At 41.0% G+C, this 7,399-nt stretch overlaps 1 pseudogene; it reads left to right on the top strand.

The window, feature by feature from the left end:
• The first annotated feature begins 4,025 nt into the window (after window positions 1-4,025).
• On the top strand, window positions 4,026-4,851 carry LOC125100699 (protein MEMO1-like; annotated as a pseudogene).
• Window positions 4,852-7,399: the final 2,548 nt, after the last annotated feature.

Below are 7,399 nucleotides of genomic sequence, written 5' to 3' on the forward strand. Positions count from 1 at the left end.
GATATTTTTTCCTGAGTATGTTTTTTTTTTTTAATCAATGAATGCTGCACTTGTCAAATGCTTTTTTTTATTTATTGAGAGGATCAAATGGTAATTATCAATTCTTTTATTAATGAGGTGCATCACGTTGATTGATTTGTGGGTATTGAACCACCCTTCATCCTAGGAATAAATCCCACTTGATTGTGGTGAATAGTTCTTTTAATATATTTTGGATTTGATTTGTTGGTATTTTGTTCAGAATTCTTTGCATCTGTGTTTATCAGGGATATTGGCCTGTAATTCTCCTTTTAGTGGAATCTTTGGCTTTGAAATCTAGGTAATGCTGGCTTTGTAGAATGACTTTGGATGTTTTCCTTGCATTTCTGTTTTTTGAAGCAGTTCAAGAAGAATAGGTATTAATTCTTTAAATGTTTGGTTGAATTCCCCTGGGAAGCCATCTGGCCTTGGACTTTTGTTTGTGGGGAGATTTTTGATTCCTGTTGCAATTTCTTTACTGATTATGGGTGTGTTCAAATTTTCTATTTTTTCCTGTTTCAGTAGTTTATATTTTTTGGAATTTATCCATTTCTTTCATATTTCCCCATTTGTTGGCATAAAGTTTTTCATAACATTCTTTTATAATTGTTTGTATTTCTTTGATATTGGTTGTGATTGCTTTCATTCTTGATGTTGTGTCCTTTTTCTTTTCTTTTTGATAAGTTTGACTAGGGGTTTATTAATTTATTAATTCTTTCAAATATCCAGCCCCTAGTTTATTGATCTATTCTGTTTGTTTGTTTGTTTTTTGGTTTGTTTGTGTCTATGTCATTTATTTCTCATTTGATCTTTATTGTTTCCCTTCTGCTGGTTTTAGGCTTCATTTTCTGTTCTTTTTCTAGCTCCTTTAGGTTGTGTATTTGAAATTTTTCTTGTTTCTTGAGGTAGCCCAGTATATAGACCTATACACTTCTCTCTTATGATTGCTTGGTTGAATCCCAAATGTTTTGGACTGTCATGTATTCATTTTCATTTGTTTACATGTATTTAAAAAAATTTCTTCTTCAATTTTCTGGTTGACTCATTCATTCTTTAGCAGGATGTTCTTTTACCTCCATGTATTTGTGGTCTTTCCAACTTTTTTCTTATGGTTGACTTGAAGTTTCATAAAGCTGTAGTCTTTAAAAAATGCATGTTATGGTCTCAATCTTTTTGTATTTGTTGAGGCCTGATTTGTGACCCAGTATGGGATCTATTCTGGAGGATGTTCCATGTGCACTTTAATAGGATGTGTATTCTGCTGCTTTAGGATGAAATGTTCTGAATATATGTCTTAAATCCATCTGGTCCAGTGTGTCACTCAAACCCTTTTTTTTCCTTATTGATTTTTTGCTTAGATGATCCATCCACTGCTATAAGTGGGGTATTAAACTCTCCTACTATTATTGTATTATTATCCATGAGTTTCTTTTAAATGATTTATGTATTTGGGTGCTTCCAAGTTGGGGCCATAAATATGTACAATTGTAGATATTATTGATGGGTAGATCCTTAATTATAATATAATGTCCTTCTTCATCCTAGCCCTTTAAACAGCCTGGTTTAAAATATTGTTTGTCTGATATAAGTATGGCTACTCTGGCTTTTTTTGTTGTCCATTAGCATGATTGATAGCTTTCCATCCCCTCACTTTCAATCTACAGGTATCTTTAGGTCTAAAATGAGTCTCTTGGGGCACCTGGGTGGCTCAGTGGGTTAAGCCGCTGCCTTCGGCTCAGGTCATGATCTCAGGGTCCCGGGATCGAGCCCCGCATCGGGCTCTCTGCTCAGCAGGGGGCCTGCTTCCTCCTCTCTCTCTGCCTGCCTCTGTCTGCTTGTGATCTCTCTCTGTCAAATAAATAAGTAAAATCTTAAAAAAAAATAAAATGAGTCTCTTGTAGGCAGCATATAAATTTTTTTTAATCCATTCTGATACCCTTTGGATTGGAGCATTTAGTCTTTTTATTTCAGGTTACTTATTGATAGAAATGAATTTATTGCCATTGTATTTCCTGTTAAGTTATTGTTTCTGGAGATTTTCTCTATTTCTGTCTAGTCTTTGTCACTATTTTTTTCCCCCATCGAAAGAGTCTGCTTTCATATTTGTTGCAGGGCTGGTTTGTGATTATCAACTCCTTAGGTTTTGTTTGTCTGGGAAATTCTTTATCTCTTGTATTCTGAATGACAGCCTTGCGGGATAAAGTGTTCTTCACTACTGATTTACCCATTAAGCACATTAAATATATCATGCCACTTTTTTCTGGTCTGCCAAGTTTCTGTGGAGAAATCTACTGCTAGTTTCATTTGTCTTCCCTCATAAGTTAAGTTATGACTTAACTTTTAAGTTAAGACTTTTTTGTCTTGCTGCTTATAGGATTTTACCTTTATCTCTATATTTTCCAAATTTTACTATGATATGTATTGGTGTTAGCTTGCTTTTGTTAATTTTGATGGGAGTTCTCTGTGCATGCTGGATTTGAATGTCTGCTTCCTTCCACAGTGTGATGGGTATTAAGGAGGGTTTGTGTTGTGATGAGTGCTGGTGTTATATGCAACTAATGAATTGTTGAACACTACATCAAAACTAATGATGTACTATATGTTTGCTAATTTAACATGAAAAAAAGAATTTTTCAGTTATAATTTGTTCAGATTAACCTTCTGCTCTTTTTTCTTCTTTTCTTCTGTTGGTAATCTCATGATACAAATATGCTTTATGGAATCACTCAGTTCCCTAACTCTAGAATCCTGATCTAACATTTTTCTTTCCCTCTATGTTTCAGCTTCATTATTTTCCATGATTTTATTTTTTATGCACTTACCTGTTCCTCTACTTCTTCTATCCTTATGGACATTACATGCAGTGGTTTTGCATCTCAGTTATAACATTTTTAAAATTTCAGCCTGACTAGTTTTTAGCTCTTTTATCTCTGTAGTAAGGGACTTCCTGGTGTCTTCTATGCTTTTCTCAAGCCTAGCTAGTATCCTTACCATTTTTGTTTTAAAATCTGGTGCAGGCATATTACTTATATCTGCTTTGATTAGATCCCTGGCTGTGACCTTTTCTTGTTCTTTTTTTTGGGGGATGAATTCTTCCCTCTTGGCGTTTTAAGCATGCCTTATCTCTGTTAGGAAAGCCTTTTATGTTTCCTGTCCTGTTTTTTTTTTTTTTAAGATTTTATTTATTTATTTGACAGAGATCACAAGTAGGTAGAGAGGCAGGCAGAGAGAGAGGAAGGGAAGCAGGCACCCTGCTGAACAGAGCACGACATGGGGCTCGATCCCAGGACCCTAAGATTGACACCTGAGCCGAAGGCAGAGGCTTTAACCCACTGAGCCACCCAGGCACCCCCTGTCCTGATGTTTTATTAAGAAGAGATCATACCAGCAATTCCACTATTCGGTATTTACCCAAAGAATACAAAATTCCTGATTTGAGGGGGCACATGAACCCTGATGTTTCTAATAGCATTATCAACAATAGCCAAATTATGGAAAGAGCCCAAATGTCTGTCTACTGATGAATGGATAACAAAGATATGGTACAGAGCTGTGGGGCAGGGTGGGCAGGAGGGCCTTGGTTGGGGTAGGTGTTGGTGCAGGGAGTCCAGCAGGAGCTGGGGGGAGGCAGTGGGCATAGAGTCATGGTGGTGAAGTCACCAGTGGTGGCTCGGGGAGGGCAGCTGGGAGGAGAGGGGAATATGGGGGTGGATCCGCAGAACCAGCAGTGGCTGGGGAGCAGTGGCAAATTGGGGGCAAGGCCAGGGCTTTCCAGGCTTTGGTGAAGTTGCCCCAGGACCCATCTTCTGGCAGTCACCAGAGTTTGCCGTGATTGTTGCTTCCGCTGCGACTCCCCCAGCTGCCATCTCCTTCTCCTGGGCTGCTGCCTCCTCTTTTTCCTCCTCCTCCTGGGCTGGGCCTGCCGTGTCTTGTCCCATTGCAGGGCGGCTCCTGCCACAGCTGCCTCCTTATTCATCCTCGGCACCACAGGCAGCACAGGCATCAAGATGTCCAACCCTGTGGTCTGCTGGGAAGCCAGTCATGCCGGAGCTGGTACACAGCCTCAGGACCGCAGCTGAATGCACTGCTAGAAGTTGGCTCTCACAAGTACAGTCTACAGAAAGACCTGTAACCCATCAGGATATACGTACTGTGGGTCTTGTGCTGCTCATGCTTACAAACAGGTGGATCCATCTATTATCCCGAGAACCCTCAACTTTCTCTTCATGTGCCCCTCTCTCCATGTGCACTTTCCAGGGTGGATTTATGTAGGACAACTCTGTGTGACCTTGTATTGATCGAAAGATTGACGGAGAACTATGGAAACAGGAATGTTTGAACGCGTGTCTCTGTAGACAGATGGAGATGAACACAGCACTGAAATGCATTTGCCTTATACAGCTAAAGCCATGGAAAGCCATAAGGATGAGTTAACCATTATTCCTGTACTGGTTGGAACTCTGAGTGAGTCAAAAGAACAGGAATTCTGAAAACTCTTTAGTAAATAGCTAGCAGATCCTAGTAATCTCCATGGTTTCTTCTGATTTCTGCCAATGGGGCTATGAGTATTATAGAACAACTAGGCCCTGTATTTTTTAGTGATTACTTGATGAAATGCCAAAATACTCTATGTGGAATACATCTCATTGGGGTGCTATTAATGTTATCACAGAGCTCCAGAAGAATGGAATGAATATGAGCTTTTCCTTTTTGAATTATGCCCAGTCAAGTCAGTGTAGAAACTGGCAAGACAGCTCAGTGAGTTATGCAGTGGGAGCACTCATGGTCCACTGAAGCTCTGAATCCTCAGGGATGCCACCTGCACATACTCATTCTCTGTCCGGGGTCCCCGCCTAACGCTTACCAAGATACTGGTCCTGGCTTAGGGGGATTCTGAAACCTCAAACTAATAGAACTTTCTTCTCTTCTTTTCTAGTAGGTGTAGTCCTTCCCTTAATTTCAACTCATTAAAAAATGCTTTGTAGTTTAGAGCAGTGGAAGGAAGACTGGCATCAGATCAAAATATTTTGATCAAAGAAGATGGCAATGTGAAAGCCCAGTTGTGGCAGACAGTTTTTTGAAAGTAACTTGTAAAGCAGTTACTATATCCTAAATCTGCACTCTTTGCAGACTTATGCACATATATTCCACTTTCAGAATAGTTTTGCAAGTTGCACACAAACAAAAAGCGTGGAAGCTTTTTAATAAAGAAATTGCATTTATAAATGATCTATATTAGAATACAATAAATCTCCAGTTATAGTAGATTATACCCATGTTGTACAACAGATACCTTCTATTTTAGTCCCTAATAAAGGGCTACATAACTAAAAAAAAAAAAAGATGTGACATATAAATACAGTAGACTATTACTCAGCCATCAAAGAGAATAAAATCTTGCCATTTGAGGGGTCCTGGATGGCTCAGTGGGTTAAGCCTCTGCCTTCGGCTCAGGTCATGGTCTCAGGGTCCTGGGATTGAGCCCCGCATCGGGGTCTCTGCTCAGCAGGGAGCCTGCTTCCCCGCCCCCCCGCCTGCCTCTCTGCCTTCTTGTGATCTCTGACTGACAAATAAATAAATAAAAATCTTAAAAAAAATCTTGCCATTTGTAACAACAGGGATGGAGCTAGAGTGTATTATGCTAAGTGAAATAGGTCTGTTAGAGAAAGAAGTATCATATGATGTCACTCATATATGGAATTTAAGAAACAAAACAGATGAACATGAGGGAAAGGAAAAAAAATAGAGAGGGAAACAAACTGTAAGAAACTTAATGATAGAGAACAAACTGAGGGAGGTAGGCTTTGGATAGCATAAATGGTGATGGGTATTAAGGAGACCACTGGTTGTGATGAGCCCTGGGTGTTATATGTAAGTGATGAATCAGTAAATTCTACTCTGGAAACCAATATTATCCTCTATGTTAACAAACTGGTATTTAAATAGAAACTTGAGGTGCCTGGTGATTCAGTCAGTTAAGCATCTGCCTTTAGCTCAGGTCATGATCTCAGGGTCTTGGAAATGAGCCCCATATATTATCTTGGGCTCCCTTCTTAGCAGGGAGTCTGCTTCTCCTCCCTCTCCTCTACTTCTCTCCCCCTACTTTGTGCACTCTCTCTCTCTCAAATAAGTAAATAAATAAAGTCTTTTAAAAAAATAGAACCTTGAAAGCAAAAGAAGAAGAAGAAGAAGAAAGAAGAAGATGAACATCATTTCATGAAGTATTTCTGGTGTACACCGTGTGCACTCTGCTGTTGTGTTTTGGCTGCTGTTTCCCTCAGGTCAGTCCTCTGCAGAGTTTCTCCTCACTTGCAATGGGGAGTGCTTGGACCTTGGCCAGTGTGTGGCAAGTTTTAACTAGCTATGCTTCGGTATGCTCATTAAAACAGACACGATCCTATTTCCACTACAGCTGAAGCTTTGCAGCACTGTATGGTCTGTAGACTTGGTGTGTGCATGGGGTTTGTGCTGGTCTTCTTGGGGAGGGACTTGTTTCTCTGGTTCTCAGGCATACTTGTCCTAGTAAAGAAGCTCGGCAGAGTGTAGATGGTTGGGGATTGGTGAGGGCAGCTCAGGCCTCCCTGTGGGTGCTGTGCTGCTCAACCAAAGTCAGGCAATGCTGTTAGGTAGGGAGATAAATGGTACCTGCCCTTTACCTTGTTCCTGGAAGGGGGAGTTCACACCTGCCATTGTCTGAGAAGTCCTCACAGCAGAGCAAACAGTCTCCCTTCCTGTGTCCCAGGGTCCCTCAGATTCTGCCTTCACCCTATCTATATCGAGGCCATCTGCCCACCACACACCCCAGCATACCTGTGTTTTATATCAGGCACACTGGCTGAGTTTCAAAACTCCAAACTTTAGGGACTGGGAAAGGTGTGGACACTTGCTCATTCTCTGGGGGAGGGTCTCACCACGCTGGGGCTGGTGCTGGTTTGTCCCAGGAAGGAAGTTGCATGAATGTGCAGGAGGTTGGAGTCTAAAGTGCAGCAAAAAGCTGGAGTCCAGCTTAGCTGCCTTCAACAAGTGTCTCTGTCCCTATGCTAAGGAGCTGGGCAGCACATTGGCATCTGGGCTTTTTTGTCCCTTGAGAGGTGGTGCCCCCCTCCCAGATGCACTCCAAGGAGGAGAAACATGCATCCCCATGTGTCTCAGGCATCCTCAGATTGCTGCATCTGCTCTTGGGTCTTTGTTCTTCACAGCAGCACCACTGCACCCATTGGGCTCCACACTGGCCATGGTGCAGACTTCTGAAAAATCAGTCTTTCATCTCTGGTGGTTGTAGAAATATCATGGTAATTAGTCTTTCTCATTTTCTAGTGAATGGGTTTGGAAAAGTGTTTTTCTTGTGTGATTCCCTGTGCACCCGCTTGCTCTACTGCTC

Source organism: Lutra lutra, chromosome 5 (genome assembly GCF_902655055.1).
Source record: "Lutra lutra chromosome 5, mLutLut1.2, whole genome shotgun sequence".
Classification (NCBI taxonomy): domain Eukaryota; kingdom Metazoa; phylum Chordata; class Mammalia; order Carnivora; family Mustelidae; genus Lutra; species Lutra lutra.